The following is a 15,413-nucleotide window of genomic DNA, read 5'->3' on the forward strand; positions in this document are numbered from 1 at the left end:
AAAGTGTGAATAAAATTTCACAGGAATTCAGAGGAGAGTGAGATCAGGCAATGCTTCAGCCAAGGGGCATCATCTGATCGTCAAGGAAAGGCAGAGTTTGAATAAGAAGAGACTCCACTGGGGGGTGGAAGGAGATGGAGGCTATTTCATTTATTTATTTGTTTATTTATTTATATTTTTTTGGCGGGGCAAGAGATGAAGTTTCGCTCTTGTTGCCCAGGCTGGAGTGCAATGACACCATCCTGGCTCACTGCAAGCTCCGCCTCCCCGGTTCAAGCAATTCTCCTGCGTCAGCCTCCCAGGTAGCTGGGATTACGGGCATGCGCCACCACGCCCGGCTAATGTTTGTATTTTTAGTAGAGACAGGGTTTCACCACACTGGTCAGGCTGGTGTTGAACTCCTGACCTCAGGTGATCTGCCTGCCTCGGCCTCCCAAAGTGCTGGGATTACAGGCGTGAGCGACTGTGCCTGACTGAAGATGGAGGCTATTTCAACATGAGACACTGGGCCAAACACTGAGTCCGAGCCAGCAGATCTTTTATTTAGGAGGCAAATGAAGAGCGAAAGAAGACCAAGCTGAAAGTGGATAACTGGTTGTGTGACCCGAGAAAGTTCCCCAGTCAAGGTCTCTATTTCATACCTGTGAAATCCAGGTGTTAAGTGCTCATCATCTCTAAGTTTCCTTCTGGTTCTAAAATTCTGTAGAGGTTGGAAGAAAATATGATAGTATTTTAAGTCATTAAAGAAAGCTGTAGCCATAGTTTCATTTTTACAGCATATTGTTGGTCATATCCCTTGCTTTATTTAACATCAAGTCTTTGGGAATGCAATAGCTAATTATAACACTAAAACTATAAAAAACGGGATTTATTTACAGCAATATTTTTGACAGGAGCTCTTAGAAGGCCTTGTATAATAAAACAGAAATTTTATACATTAGTAATGTGTACAGTAGAAATTTGAAAGATATACTAGGAGGAACCAAATCATTAGATATATCTATAAAACAAGAATTAAAGGCTCTAGGAAGCTGTACTTACAAATAGCAGAAAGAAATCAGAATTTTTTTAAAATAAAATGATTCACTAATTGTAAAAACGAGAGATATTACAGAAAGAAGAATGAAGGAAGGAAATGAAACTTCCATCAAAATTTATCTAATGGTTTGGTTATACTGAAAATAAGGAAGTTTTGAAGTGTGGTAATCATCTACAGTTTTGTCTGAATAAGAATAAAATCAGAAAGACGTGAAACTTTGAACTTGCACTGAAGAGGAACAGGTCTTCTTGCATGCATAATGATTGAATAGTCTGCCCTAACTGCAGTAGTCTATAAAACCATAAATCATTATTATTTAGTACAAATAAAAGTATTTTATGGTCTGATATTTCTAATAGTGCAATTTAAATCTACATTTATCTCTTTTTTTTTCATTTTTAATATGAGACAGTGGTCTCACTGTGTTGCCCAGGCTGATCTTGAACTCCTAAACCCAAGGGATCATCACACCTCAACCTCCCAAGTAGCTGAGATTACAGACATGCATCACCACGCTTGGCCCTAATTCTACATTGAAATTTAAATGCAGAGCATTCATGGCTTAGCTAAAGTAGCAGTCATCCCCAAGATTTTCTCCAGAGATTATATCTAGGTGTATAAAATATTGGCCAGGTGCAGTGGCTCACTCCTATAATCCCGACACTTTGGGAGGCCTATGCAGGAGGATCACTTGAGACCAGGATGTGAAACCAGCCTGGGCCACATAGCCAGGTCCTGCCTCTACAAAAAAATTAACAATAAAAAGTAGCCAGATATGGTGGCACGTGCTTGTAGTCCCACTACTCAGGAGGCTGAAGCAGGAGGATCGCTTGAGCCCGAGAGCTCAAGGCTGCAGTGAGCTGTGATCATACCACTGTACTCCAGCCTGGGTGACAGATCAAGACTCCATCCTTAAAAAAGAAACCAATAAATAAATAAATTAGTTAATTAAATCAATCTAAATTAAATTAAAATATTACCAAGTCCACATGTACATTAATGGAAAAAATCACAATTACTTATGCATCCACATAATATAAAGTATGACGTATTTTACATGTTCTCACAGTCTCTCCTGAATCATGCCTGGGAAGTCTGTTGTTAAACATGTTGTCATTTCACATTAAAATGTAGGTTATTGATTTTTCTTGTTTCTTCCCACACTGTCATTGACCCATATCCTGTAAGACAGCAAAAGAGCTTTGACGGCAGAAGGTTGGTAGGGATAATAGAAAATCACTAATGTTTGGAAATTCTGTGCTGAAAAAGTGGATTGACCAACATGTAATTGGTTAATGGATAAATTCCTGGACTGGATAAGCTAGCATTTTATTCCGACACAAGTAAAACATTACACAAAGGAGGTGGATTCATTTTTTAAAAATCAGACATAGTTTTCCTATCCTAAAGCATATTTGCGTCCGCTAGCAGACAACTACAGGTAATTGCCTCCAGGTGTTTGCCTGCAGGAAGTCATTGAAATTCAGTGCTAGTAATGGCAGTTTTCTGAGCAGCGAAAACTAACCTACAGGAACCTCAGAGGCACAGGTATATTTTAGAATAGCAATGCCAGCCCTCTGAAAGGCCATAGATTCAGAATGGCCAGTTTAATAGGATACAAATTAAATAAAACAAGAATGAAGCTATGTTTTTTAACAATAAAAAAATGAAGATTAAGAAAAATGTTTTTCTTTTGCTTTTAAAACATTTTAAACATTATTTGTTTTTCTTAAATTTTTGCTCCTTGATGGTAACTGCCTAGCAATCATTTTTTCTCCCAGACAAAATAGGAATTACAAGAACAGTTACATTTTTCTTAAAGTTCCGTTTTTATGAAAGCTCACATTCAAAAATAACATTATTAAACAATAACCCAGGTATTTTTTCCACTGCAAATAGATACTCTAGGATATTTAATTAAAGATGGCAGATTAACCATTAGCATTTAGCTCAATGCTACAGCTCAAATGACAATAATATTTTTTAAAGACATAGCATACAAAGACAAACAAGAATGGAGACAGCAGCAACAGAAATTTGGAAGCTGGGAGAAGATCTGAGAAAGTTGGATTCTCAGCCAACTGCAGAGAGAGCTGAGAAGCAGACTGATTTTTTTGTTCTGTTTTGTTTTTAATTTCAAGTACAGATCCAAGAATGGGCATCCTCAGCTATCTCTGGAAGTTCTGTTTCAAGTAGAGTTGCTGAAAAAGCAGCTGGACCTTCTCATCTCCTCCCCACTTCATGCAACAGGTCAACTACCCATCTTAGCAGAAGATCTAAGAGATTTATTTCCTGGAGACAGACACACAGAGGGTTCAAACTAAAAAGAGGGGAGTTGAGCTTACACACTAAATGCAAAAACTCTTCATATTTCTTAACCTTTTCTAGGCTAGAACACCATTTGCTAAGTACACACACTCTTGTGAGTGCATACACACGCATACACAGACACATATGCCCTAGGCAGACAATCAGAAGTCTTCTCTGGGGAATTTGACTAGCCCAATAGAAAAGATCTGAAAATATTGCCAATGACAGCTCCACTAGGAAGAGCAAAGGCAGGCCATTATACAGTGAAGTCCCTGGTCAATAACTAGTCACACACTCCTCCTCCAATCAGCTTTTTTTTTTTTTGAGACCAACCGAGTCTGCTCTGTCACCCAGGCTGAAGTGCTGTGGTGTGATCTCGGCTCACTGCAACCTCCATCTCTCGGATTTAGGCAATTCTCCTGTCTCAGCCTCCAAAGTAGCTGGGACTATAGGTGTGTGCCACCACACCCGGCTAATTTGTGCAGTTTTAATAGAGATGGGGTTTCACCATTGGTCAGGCTGGTCTCAAACTCCTGACCCCAGGTGATCCACCCACCTTGGCCTCCCATAATGCTGGAATTACAGGCATGAGCCACCGCACCCAGCCTCTGATCGGCTTTTAGTGCACCCATGCCTAGTAGGAGTAGCCACACAAGGATTACTAGGATAGGATTCTAATATGAGAGACACGGAAACAAACAATCAGGAAAAAAAGCAATGAGAGAAAACAGAAGCAGGAGGGGAGGATAACATTTGAAAATGATCCTTAATTCATTCAGATAAGATATTGCATGTAAAAGACAAGAAAAGGGTGCTATTTTAGAAAAAGAATATTTTGAGGAATAAGAACTTTAAAATAATTAAAAATAGAATTGTGAAAGTAAAAAAAATCAATAGAAGAGTTGGAAGATAAATTAGAGGAAATCTTCTAAAAGCAGAGCAAAAATAAAAAATAAGGGATAAAAGATAAGAAAAAAATACAGGACATGTCCAGCAGGTGCGACGTCTATATGATAGGAGTTCCACAAAGAGAGAACTCAAGAGATAGAGCATAGGAAATCATCAGGGAAACAATGCAAAAATATTTCCCCCAAATGAAAGAACATTAGTTTTTAGATCAAAATAAACCACACAGTTCCAGCACTAGAAATAATTTAAAAACCAGCATTAAGGTGGGGCGCAGTGGCTCACGCCTGGGAGGCCGAGTGAGCGGATCACGAGGTCAGGAGATGGAGACCATCCTGGCCAACACGGTGAAATCCCGTATCTTCGAAAACAAACAAACAAACAAACAAAAGTTAGCTGGGCTTGGCGGCGGGCGCCTGTAGTTCCAGCTACTCGGGAGGCTGAGGCAGGAGAATGGCATGAATCCGGGAGGTGGAGCTTGCAGTGAGCCGAGATCGTGCAACTGCACTCCAGCATTAAGACACATCACTGGGAAATTTTTGAAACTCTGGGATGAAAAGAATATATTATGAGCTTCTAGAAAGAAGAGATTTTATAAGAAGAATCAAGGTTCAGAGTGGCTTGACATTTCATAGTAGAAATACTGGAAGCTAGAAGACAATGAATTTAATGCTTTCGAAATTATGTGGAAAATTCATTTTATTCTAGAATTCTCTATCCGGCCAATCTATAAATTAGGCAGGAAGGTAGAATAAAGACATTCTCGGATTTCCAAGACCTCGAAATTTTTTGTTCGCTCTGGATCCTTTCTTAGGAAGCCCTGGAGTATGGGACCACCCAAAATGCAGGAATAAACTCAGAAAGAAGGAAGGCATGGGATCTGGGAAATCGCGACTCACTTGAGAAATGGGAGAAGTCAACCCCAAGGATGATGGTGAAAGGGATCCCATAAAAACTGCTGAGTCAGGCCTAGGGTGTGACTTAGAATACAGGTCAGAAAGCTGTAGGTGAGAGCTATTGGATAGGACCCAATTAATACTATATTAGGTTAGTTTGAATGTGTTGAGATGACATTTACCCATCTTAGGTTGAATTACTAAGTACAGTCATGTGTTTTTTAATGACAAGGATACCTTTTGAGAAATGTGTCATTAGGCCATTTTGTTCTGCTAACATCATAGAGTATATACTTGGTAGAGCCTACTACAGACCTAGGCTGTATGTGACAGCCTATGGCTCCTAGGCTACAAACCTGGACAGCATGTCACTGTACTGAATACCGTAGGCAACTGGAACACAAGGGTAAGTATTTGTGTATCTAAACATATCTAATCATACAAAAGGTGCAGTAAGAATATGGTATAAAAGGGTTTTTTTGGTTGTTTTTTTGTTTTGTTTTGTTTGTTTTTTTTTAAGACGGTGTCTTGCTCTGTCGCCCAGGCCAGGGTGCAGTGATGCGATGTCGGCTCACTGCAGCTTCTGCCTCCCGGGTTCAAGCGCCTATTTTGCCTCAGCCTCCTGAGTAGCTGGGATTACAGGCGTGAGCCACCACGCCCGGCTAATTTTTTGTAGTTTTAGTAGAGACGGGGTTTCACCATGTTAGCCAGGATGGTCTCCATCTCCTGACCTCGTGATCCGCTTACCTCTGCCTCCCAAAGTGCTAGGATTACAGGCGTGAGCCACCGCGCCTGGCCGATATAAAAGGTTTTAAAAATGATACATCTAGATAGAGCACTTCCCATGAATGGAGCTCACAGGACTGGAAGTTGCTCTGGGTGAGTCAGTGAATGATGGTGAGTGACCGTGAAGGCCTAGGACATCACTGTACCCTACTTCAGTTTATAAACACTGGACCCTTAGGCTACACTAAATTTATTTATAAAAATTTTCTTTCCTCAGTAATAAATGAACCTTAGCTTACTCTAACTTTTTAACTTTATAAACCTTTTAATTTTTTTTAACTTTTTGACTCTTTTGGAGTAACACTTAGCTTAAAATACAAATACATTGTACAGCTGTACAAAATATTTTCTTTCTTTATATTCTATTCTATAAACTTTTTTCTATTTTTATTTTTTACTCTTTAAACTTTTTTGGTAAAAACTAAGATTGGCCTTGGCCTGCACACACGTGCGATCATCAAGACATCACTAGGTGGTAAGAATTGTTCAGCTTCATTACAATCTGATGGGACCGCTGTCATATATGTTGTCTGTTGTTGCCTGAAATGTCATTGTGCAGTGTATGACTGTACACAGAAAGCCAAGCAAATACACAAGCTAAGCGATGATGTTCTTTATGGAAGCACAAAAAGGGAAAAATAATCACAGTGTATCGTACGGCTTAGCTGTGAATAGTGTTCTTCGTCTCAGTGATAATGTACCTCTAAACACCGACTGTTGACCCAACCAAAACTATAATCTACGTGGGGCACAGGGGGGACAGCAATGTAACTGTGTGTGCTCGGGGACAGAGGGAGCAGCACAAAAAGAGAGCTAAAGCTCCACATTTCAGAGTGAGAAGGCAATAGATAGTCTAAAGTTGAAAAGTCAAAAGTTACATTTTATTTAGAGATGCAAATGTAAATATTAAACAATTGGTAAAAGAGTTGAAAATATTTTTGTCTAGAGAGTGGGAAATAGTGACAGCAGAGATGGCAAGAAACAGCTTTTTTTCTTAGCATGCCGTAAAACAATCTGACTCTTTAAACTCTGATGAAATATTATACATTGATGTAAATGAAAAACAAAAGAAAGCATTGAGATGAAAAGATATACTTCTAAAATCTTTGGGTGAGTCATTTTAGGTGATTTGGCTAAGGTAGATAACTTATCTGATAATGATTATACCTTTCTACTTATTAATTCATTCATAGGGTTGTGTGAATAAACATTTATTGAATGATTGCCACATGCAAAGTTCCATGAGAAAGGTAAATATGAAAGGAATACACCATGATTTTCTTCCTTATGTTGCTTGCAAGTGAACATGACATATATTTAAAATACGTTTTATGTGTTTATATGAATAAATAAAACAGAACTAGGGCAGACAGAAAGGACAGTACATACATATGACAGTATAGAAGAAACAAGATCTAGAAGTCTGCTTGTTGAATATGGAAATTTGAATTGAGGATTGAAGGAGGAGGTAGACCAGATAGCTGGGACCACCATGAGAAAAACCATGAAGATAGGAAGTGTCTCAGCATGATTGGATGGCTGCAATTCTTTAATTATAATGAGGAACAAAGAATAAGAATGTTAACTCCAAGAGAGCAGGCATCTTTTGTGCCTTGTTCACCATTCCCAATACTAGGACATTGCCTGGCGTATAACGATACTCAGTAAACATTTGCCCCATTAATGATTGGGTAAGATTTTAAAGAGAGTTGGAGGTTGATAACAGAGGGCTTTGAATTCCATGTTAAATTTAGAATTTAGACTGTAAGTAAATAGGAAAATATTTGAGGAGAAGATTGTGATGGCTCTAATTTTGACAGCTGAGTTTAGGACAGGTTGGAAGCATGCGAGGTATCTGGTCAGTTAGGAAGAAATGAAAAATAAAGGCCCGAGTTTCATCCATGAGCCACTAAATTAGAAACGAAGAAACAGACCACTTACTGCAGAAGCAAGCCATGAGTTTATGGAAATGTAGTAAATTTGAAGTCAGAAAAAATTGAGTTAAATCCTGTCTTTGTCATGTAATGGGTGTGGAGATCTGGACAAGTCCTAGGATGTCTTCTATGAACATCAATTTCCTCAGTAAAATCAGGAATAGCTTTTGCAAATACTTCACCTGTTGCCTAAAGGGTATCGGGTAGCTCTCAAGGATATGTCAATATGTCAAGGCAGGATAAATTGACGCGAAGATAAGAGAGAAGTGCAAGAGAGACATAACACATAGCCAGGAGTGGAGCTAAAAATCCACCATAATACACAACGTTATGTGAAAGCATTTTGGAAAATGAAGAGTTATACAAACGTTCGATGTGGTTGACCTATGACATTTCTGATGTAGTGGAAGCTTGAAAGATATTACTACTGTGTCAGAGGAAAGGGTATTACGTTGATGCAGAGAGATTTGGGGCTATTATAGATTAAGCTTTTAAGAAGTTTGGAGGTCAAGAGACAACTGAAAAGGCAACTAAAATCTAAACTGTGAAGTTCGTGATTACGTTTTGTATTCTCAAAGTATTTGATGAAAATATTCACCAATCTTTGAAGCAGAACCAACCAAACCACAATTCTTTAACCTAGAGTGGACTTTAGTGAGCTAGTCTAACTCAGACCCTTTGCAGGTAGGAAGTAAAACCCAATGAGGTGTCAATGTTAGCAGTAGAAGTTACCACTTATCTATATTTCTCAACAGGAACAAAACAAAAACACATTTTAAAAACCCTAGATACAATAATCAATAGACTATGGATCTCATTTCCCTGGAAGGACAGTTCATGGATAACATGTAGAGTTGATTATTAATTAATGAATAAGGGAGACTTAAGGGAAGGAAAGGCTGTATGTATAAGATAGAATTGTGTGTTCTAAACAATTTAGATCAGAAAATGGAAACCTAGAAAAAGTGAAAGGATAGCACTTAAAGGGACAGGCATAATTGATTAACTAATTGGGAGTATGTCAATTTTATTTTATTTTTTATTTTTATTTTTTTGAGACAGGGTCTCACTCTGTCACCCAGGCTGGAGTGCAGTGGCGTGATCACAGCTCACTTGCAGCCTTGACCTCCCTGGGCTCAGGTGATTTTTTCACCTCAGCCTCCTGGGTAGCTGGGACTACAGACACCTCTGGCTAATTTTCGTATTTTTTGTAGAGATGAGGTTTCACTATGTTGCCCAGGCTGGTCTCCAACTCCTGGGCTCACGCAATCCACTCACCTCGGCTTCCCAAAGTGCCAGGATTACATGCCCAAGCCACCGCGCCGTCTGCCAATTATATGAGCCTCGTGGATCACTTCATGAAGTGCTCCTAGAAATGGTACAATTCACCTAGATCTTAGAGAGAATGGCTTAGAGCATTTGGATGAGCAAAGAGGAAGAAAGCAAGCATTCTGTGCAACGATGTTGACTGAAACAGAAGTGTGTAGAAAGGAAGCACCAAACTTAACAGTGAGTGGACCCATTTAGCTGCAGTGAAGCCTTTGTTTAGGGAAGTAAGTAAACATAATGTTTTGAGGTGATCGCTTCCATCGTATCGAGGTTTAAAGACCAGCTAGGGAATGTGTATCTTGTAGTTAGAGGGAAGCGACTCGGTCTCTTCAGTGAGGGAGTTACATGATGACAGCATTCCTTTTAGGAGATAATTAGGGTGGTGTGCCTGATTCAGAGAAGCTAGGAATGTTTGGACTCTAGCCCTATCTTTTCCAAGTTGATGTCATGGTAGACAACTGCATTCTCTCCCCAGACACTCTTAGATGTTAATATTGGCAACACTGGAAGAATCTGTTGAGCAGTTTTTATGAAATGTAATACGAGATGTACTTGCTTTTCACCTTCAGCAATTTTTTCAAAGAAGAGTGAGGGAAAGTTTGAAAATATGTCACAGTGGACCTCTACATTTTATGGTCATAATAATAAAATCCCACATTTTCTAAATGAAATAAAGCAATGAGTGAGAGTTGAGAAAATAGGAAGGCCTTGGTTAAGGCAAAAACAGAGGGATTAAAATGTTTAAAACAGAGGGATTAAAAATGTTTTGGGGAATGATGTCAGAATTGCAGGTTATGGATGGTTGTAAAGAGATAATTCTGATTTTAATCAGTTAGATCATCTATATTCAAGAAGCCAGGTAGTCAGGGCAATGTAAACTAGAGGAAAAAAAGAGTGTGTAGTAGTTTTCATCCAGTGAAATCAAAGCCATTGGAACTATTAATATTAATAGAAGTAATTGTAAGTGAATTTAGGAGGGTAGATATCCAAGTCACCATCTTCATGGCATCTGGAAAAATCTTGTCCTGGGTTTAACATAAGTCATCTCTTCAAATTAAGAAGCAAAGAAGAAAAAAGAAAATAGAGCAGTAGAATGGCGAGTAGTTACAAGTATGTAAATAAATGCTTGCTTAAAAAGAAATCCAACTACTAATCAGTAAAAAACAAAAGGAGGATATAATGAAGAGACATAGAAGAATAAGATAAAGGAGACATTACACATAGTAGAAAGATATAAAGGAAAGGAGCTATTTAGATACTCACAGAAGCAGATTCTTCCAAAGAACTTAAAAAGCACTCATTGCTCTTTTGCAAAGTATCCCTAAGGAGTAGGTTATTATCACCCCATTTTACAGATGGGGACACTGTCAAATGTCATTTGGTACTTTAGCATATTAAACTTAGGTTGCTAATTAGCAATGTATTTGAGATGGAGTTTGGCAGTGGTAAGAAACATTAATATTTCTTTGTTTTCAGGACCTTCAGTGTAACTTAGAAGAACCATTCCTTTGACTTATCTGCTATACAACTGGTCAATATTGCATGATGACTTCTCAAAATTACCATTGATTTAGGTTTCCAGGAAAAATCAAGCCATGCTTCAGGGGGATTTTAGTAGCAAGAAATCCATATTATTTGACACCTGCTATTATTTCCTCAGCATCCCAGAATTTCTCATTTAAGTACTGCCCAATATTATTCTGGCTTTCTTTGCATTTGTGAACACAGACACAAAATGTTTTGTTGTAAATTATTGTAGAATGGCAGTTTGATCTTTGGGGAATATGAATCATGGGTCACTGTCATAAAACAACTTATGTCTGGAAAATTTTTGAATAATAGTTGCTTTGGGACAAGTCTTTTTTTCCCCCTTACTAAGAAATTAGGAGCTTTCTTAATAAGAAATAACATTAGAGTTTTCAATTTTAAATTGTGTGAATTTGTTTTAATTGTATGAAAATAGATACAAGATAATGAGTTGCTCAGACTAGATACCAAAAGGAATGGTTATTAATACAGTAGAAAAATATTTTTGAAGAACATTCATAGGATAGCCATCCTGCTCCCCCAAATCAAACCTGAGGCAATAGAAGACTATGCTTTTAGAATAATAAAAATAGCAGAAAACTCCTGTGAGAGAATGTCTGATTTACCTTTCTGGAAATCACTTTATTTTGTTCCAGAAGGGTGGACTATGGAATTTTCTGAGAGAACATGGTTACAAAACTGTTGTGTGATCAAAGCTCCGGAGGGAGGGACTGTTTTGACTCTCTTGTTACTATGTGAGGGATGGAATTTTGCAACCAGAAGGTTCCACAACAGTTGGAAACGACAGTTGTATGAGTAGCGAGCCGAAGACAAATGTGTGTGTCCTGTTACTCCTGCTCTGAGAACTACACACTGCCGCCGTGCCAAGATTTCCTGCTTGCATCAATATTTTTTATAATTACCAAACCTCATGTGCATAACCCATTAGTAGCAAAAAAAAAATCTTACAAGTAACATCTACACTGTCTTTAGGTTAGACAGCCATCTGGCTAGCTGATATGCACTACACACACACACACACACACACACACACACACACACACACACACACAGATACCCTTATTTAGATGCCTTATTATAATGCTAGTTCCATTTTCAATCATCTACCATAAATCAAGCTCCACCTCCTTTTGCAGAAATTAAAACAGCTGAAATTTAAAAAGCGCTTAGAACATGTTAAAGCTCACCATAGGCTATTATCGTCCTGTTATTAGCGGCTTACTCTTATCTTCCATTCTCTGGCTTATCTCTCTCACTTGTGAATTCATGTCCCTTTCATTTTCCTTAGCTTCCGGAAAGTCCGTTTTATCTATTGCCTTTTCTCCAACTTTTCCCAAGTTGGACTTTGACTCTAGACTCATGGGTTCCTTTGTATTGATGTCCACAGACATTTTGGCACAATAGGAACTGCCATGAAAAGGAGATGCCAAAACATTCAAAACTGTAAATTCAATCATGTGCTTTTAAAAACAAAATAGTACGGAATGGTATAGCAGGAAGTTTAGGGAAGGGAAAAATGAGTGGTTTAAGTGTTGTTTACCAGAAACAATTCATCTACAAAATTTGATCCCATGAACAGGCATCTGGAGAAAGCTTCTTACGTTGGCAACATATTTACAGAGTCAGAAGCTGGTGAGTTTGAGATCTGGTAAGGTTTAGGGAAACAGACGTTAATGTAGGAGGTAGATATTGGGAACTGAGATGTGTTTGCAAAAAAAGAGGTACTTGTAAAGCTAGTGGTGGTGAAGTTGTGGTGTTGGCAGTTTTTTAACAAGAAGGAAAGGTTAGTTGTAATCAATGATTTAGATGGGAAATTTGAAATGCTTTAGGACTGTGTGGAATACTGTCCTGTAGTCTGGTCCATGTGCTCAGTATACCCAACTGCTGATGCTGAAATCCCATAAATACAGACATACGAATACAGCCCATATTAAAATATATGTATGTATATAAATATATAATATAGGTGTGTGCATATATGTGTGTGTATATGTATATATATACACAAAGTAGTTTCAGTATATGTATATATAAAATAGTTTCAAGCTTCATTTATAAAATCTTGTTTCAAGACTCCCAGTGGATGCCTGAAACCTCAGATATTACTGAAACCTATATATATATATAAACTGTTTTTTTAATTTCTTTTTCTTTTCTTTCTTTTCTTTTTTTTTTTTTTTTTTTTTTTTTTTTTTTTTTTTTGAGACAAAGTCTCACTCTGTCACCCAGGCTGGAGTGCAGTGGCGCAATCTCGGTTCAACGCAATCTCCGCCTCCTGGGTTCAAGCGATTCTCCTGCGTCAGCCTCCTGAGTAGCTGGGATTACAGGTGCACACCACGGCACCGGGCTAATTTTTTTGTGTTTTTAGTAGAGATGGGGTTTCACCATGTTGGCCAGGCTGGTCTTGAACTCCTGACCTCAGGTGATCTGCCTGCCTTGGCCTCCCAAAGTGCTAGGATTACAGGCATGAGCCACTGTGCCCCGCCCATATATACTGTTTTTTTCTATATATACATAGCTATGATAAAGTTTAATTTAAAAATTAGGCACAGTTATAAATTAACAATAAGTAACACTAGAACAATTGTAACAATATACTGTAATACAAGTTATATATGAATGTGGTCTCTCTCTCTCTCTTAAAATACTGTAATATTTTAGGACCATGGTTAATGGTGGGTAATTGAAACTATGGAAAGGTGAATATACAGAGATGTGTGCATGTATTTTTTCATATGTACATATATAATATTTTTAAAACCTGAAATCAGGTTATAGTAGACAGGCCATCAGGGTGGGAATTAAATCTCAAAGAAGAGAAAGGGAGCTTAAAGAAAAACACTGTTTGCTTCATAACTGTGTTTAGATCACACCTGCTTTTCCAGATCCCAGCCTGCCACGAATGAGAATATAAAAGAAATTTGAGAGTTACTGGGCAGCGGGGTAGCCTAGGGATTTAGGATGTGGTCTTCTCCGCAGACAATCAGGGTCCCTGTGAGGCCAGGTCTAGTTGTACCTTTGGCTTGTTAGTTAACCTAAGCCTGAGCTCCTTAATCACTAAAACATGGGTGACGGTGTCTGTAGCCGCAGGTTATTGTTTTCTTTTAAAAAAATAAACTTTATTTTGGAATAATTCTAGCTTTACAGAAAATTTATAAAGATTGTAGAGAGCCCTGTACATATGCCCTTACTGTTTACTTCATTGTTAACATCTTACATTACCAGGATACATTTATCAAAAATAAGAAATTGACATTTTGACATTACTATTAACTACACTGCAGACTTTATCTGGATATCAACAGTTTTGCCATTAATGTCTTCTCTCTATTCCAGGATCCCGTCGAGGATCATGTTAGATTTGGTTGTCAGGTCCTCTCTGGATAAGTCTCCAGAGACTTATTTCAAGGTTTAAAACATAACACATGTAAAGCACACTTAGTCTAGAGCGAAACATGTAATAAAGCATTGGTCAACACTGAGAGATCGTTGTAATTATGTGACAGGCACTGTCTTCAGCACTTTTGAAACACCAATTCATCTCATATTCACAGCTATTCTGTGAAGACTCCAATTACATTTACTTTACAGATCAGAAAATGGAGGCACAGGAAGGTCAAAAAAATGGCCCCAAATTATGCAGCTGGCAGATCTGGGCTTCAACCCAGGCTTGCTGGCTCTTAAGCCCATGCTTTTAGTCACGATGTTGCCTCTTTGTATGTGCATAATATATACTCTTTATTAGTAGGAGACTCTGGAACTGGTGAATTCTCTCTAGGGCAGAAGAATATTACTAAGTAGTTCTCCTTTAGTCACTGAAAATACGCCTGATTTTTAACCCTCTTTAAATAAAAAGTTATAGCAACTCAAAAAGAAAAGGTAAGGAATGTGGATTGAATAAGCCAGAAGTACATGTTTCATAGCTTTTCTTATAAATCACTTTTTTGAACCCTTATTCTGCCATATTTTTTCTTAATTTGTTTTTTTTGTTTGTTTGTTTTTTTGGTTTTTTGGAGGGAGGGTTTCGCTCTGTAGCCCAGGCTGGAGTGCAGTGGTGCGATCACTGCTCATTGCAGCCTGATCTCCCAGGCTCAAGGGATCCTCCCAACTCAGACTGCTAAGCAGCCGGAACTACAGGTGCATGCCACCCTGCCTGGCTAATTTTTGTATTTAGGGTTACCCCATGTTGCCCAGGCTGGTCTCAAACTCCTGGCTCAAGCAGTCAGCCCCTCTTAACCTCCCAAAGTGCTGGGATTACAGGTGTGAGCCATTGTGCCTGGCGTTTTCTTAATTTTATACACATATATTCCCTCTTTCCCTCTCTCCTTCCCTCCCTCCCTTCTTTCCTTCTTTCCTTCCATCCATACTACATGTTTAAGCCATGGAACCTCTATCAAAGCTACAGCAGAGAAGAAACTTTTAAAAAAAATCTAGGAATGAAGATTAAGAGCAAGCAAAAGGCAATGGAGTTTCCGGTGATAATCAAGAAAGGCATAAAAGAGGAAGGATTTGGGAGCAGGAAGAAGGGGAGAGGGAGGATGGACTGAGAGCTCTCCAGTCAAGCTCTGCCAGGAGCCAGTTGGTTATGCTGTCATTTAATTCACATGACTCCTTATATTGGCTTCCCAGGCTATAAAATGAGCAGATCCCCTTTAACTGTGTTAT

General features: G+C 38.5%; 1 long non-coding RNA gene across 1 annotated transcript; it reads right to left on the reverse strand.

Moving 5' to 3' along the window:
• Nucleotides 1–521: 521 nt before the first annotated feature.
• On the reverse strand, nucleotides 522–11,438 carry LOC105740238. The gene is made up of 3 exons (XR_001116259.2): nucleotides 11,354–11,438; nucleotides 2,097–2,220; nucleotides 522–700 (listed from the first exon to the last, which is right to left on the reverse strand). It is a non-coding gene; the product is annotated as an uncharacterized LOC105740238 (long non-coding RNA).
• Between the last annotated feature and the right edge of the window lie 3,975 nt (nucleotides 11,439–15,413).

The sequence above is a fragment of the Nomascus leucogenys genome, chromosome 8, assembly GCF_006542625.1.
Source record: "Nomascus leucogenys isolate Asia chromosome 8, Asia_NLE_v1, whole genome shotgun sequence".
NCBI lineage: Eukaryota > Metazoa > Chordata > Mammalia > Primates > Hylobatidae > Nomascus > Nomascus leucogenys.